We start from the raw sequence: 2,273 nt of genomic DNA on the forward strand, positions 1-2,273 counted from the left end.
ATACAGAAGGGATTGTGGCATGACCATTTTACAGAGGTGGTGCTGTCTCAAGTTCTTTCTCATTCTGGGTGTCTCTCTCTAGTTAGTGAATGGGCCTCCTGACAAAGTTTTAAAAATAAATGAATAATTCACAGCCAGCAGGTGGCATCGTTGCTATGGGCACTAGACTCACACATGGCCAACTGTTGTTTGAGTCTTGGACTTGGCAACTGATTTCTCAGTTTCACTCTCTCTCTGGTCAAATTAAAAATAATAATAATAACAAATAAAATTAAATAAATATTTTATTTTGTATTTTATCATTTTATTAGGAATAATTGCAAGTGGGTTATGAAAACTTACTGGGTTTGATGAATTTTTCAAAAACTTATCAAGATAGGTTTACCAATAAACAGTAAGACTTCAACCCAACTGTCATATACTGGGCAAAGAGCCAGGCTGATACCAAAAGCAACATGCAAATAAAAAAGATATAATCTAAAAGAAGACAACCTGCTGAGTATTAAAAACCATCTCAATGTAAACTCTTTGCAACCAACTCAGAACTAAGCAGCTATCAAATCCAAACCATACCAAGAAAAAGGGAAATCTGATGAAAAAGCCAGGACTTACTAATAGGGGTAAAAATTATGTTTCTCTGTTCAAGAGAGCTAAATAGTGTCTTGATGCATTTCCCTGGCTGAGATAAGCAGTATTAGAAAATCTTATTGGCAAGGGAGAGAAATAAATACAATGGAATGATACATTTTGAAATCAGCAGACTGTCTCAGGAATGATAAAGATACCAATGAAGTAGAAAGGAGATAACTCTAAAAGATTATTTGTTGTGGTCTCAAAAAATATGCAAAAGGCATTTATTAAAAAGTCGCAGAATAGCTCTGACCAAATAAAGGCTTAAGTGAAGTAAAATGAGGATATTTTCCACCTCCAAGACTTTCTTTTAAACCAAACATATTGCTAACTAGCAACATACTTGATAAACAATAATTGGCAATTAAATAAGTTTAACCTCTCGAATATTCTACCAAAAATAGTCCTGGATACCATTTAATAACCAAGATGGAAACTAATCTTGTTATAACAGGCTAGACCAATTTTGTCAAACGTGTCCTTGGTTTAATGTTCAGTTTCACTTAACATTTTAAAGTTCATTTGACACCCAGTCAAGGCCCTCATATAGAGCAGTTCCTTGTGTAGCACAAGTGGTTTGTACATACCATGTTCTGTTTCGAAGAGACTGAAGACTTAATTTATTTGTTATTTCGCTGATGGTCATATCATTTGGCAAATCCTGTTTGTTAGCAAAAAAGCAGCAGCACTGCATCTCCAACTCATTTTCCTGAAGCATTTTCTGCAGCTCTTCTGCTCCTTCTTGAATTCTGTCATGATCATTCCTATCTACCACAAAAATAAGACCTTGGGCATTCTGGAAGTAATGCTTCCAGAGAAGCCTTATTCTACCTTGACCACCAACATCCCACACTGTGAAGCAAATGTTCTTCTATTTACTGTTTCCACATTTAAACCAATGGTAGGAATGGTAAAAATTGCTCCTAACTTCAGTTTGTACAGAATGGTTATCTTGCCAGCAGCATCCAATTCAATCATCAAAATACCCTTCTATTTCTTGCCAAAGAGTCAGGAGAAGAGGGAAGAGATTTTCAGGTCCATGACGGTAGTGGCACCTGCAAAGGGCAGAAGCAGAAAGGGTTTGCGGTGTTCCGGAGTTTTCTTTCCTGCCCTGGGAAACTGAGCCAGAGGAAAGAGAAAGAGCTGAAGAAAGACAAGCGTGGCAGGGACTGCTGTCTAGCCAGTGTGTGGAATGGAGCTCTGAGACAAGACTTTGCCGGTGAGACCTGGTTGCTGACTGGCTTGGCAGCTCCAGCTCTGGCGTTAAAGCTTTGGCTATGCCACGTCACGAGGTGGCTGCCACCACTCTGGCGGCAGCCTGGCCCCTCCAATGTGGACAAATTTGCATCACCTCCACCCCATCCCCCAATTCAAATATCTGTTCCAGTGCCACTGGCTTACACAGGTATAACACACAGCTGTATATCTGTTCATAGGATATACAGATATAGTCATCAGGACTCTGTGTTAAAAGTTCACCTATGACACTATCCAATTTTGTCCAACATGTGCTGTTTTAATTTTTTTTTTGAGAGATAGAGATTTTACTATAAGGTGCATGAGGTCACCAAAAGGGACAAAGACAGAAAGGGAGAAATCACTGCCTGGGAGCAATGACCATGCCACAGTTCCCTTTTCTTTAT

General features: G+C 38.9%; 1 pseudogene; it reads right to left on the reverse strand.

Annotated features, from left to right (window-relative positions):
- Positions 1-1,141: 1,141 nt before the first annotated feature.
- Positions 1,142-1,671, reverse strand: LOC102497827 (ADP-ribosylation factor 4 pseudogene; annotated as a pseudogene).
- Between the last annotated feature and the right edge of the window lie 602 nt (positions 1,672-2,273).

The sequence above is a fragment of the Tupaia chinensis genome, unplaced genomic scaffold, assembly GCF_000334495.1.
Source record: "Tupaia chinensis unplaced genomic scaffold, TupChi_1.0 Scaffold145225_1, whole genome shotgun sequence".
In the NCBI taxonomy this organism is placed as follows: Eukaryota; Metazoa; Chordata; class Mammalia; order Scandentia; family Tupaiidae; genus Tupaia; species Tupaia belangeri.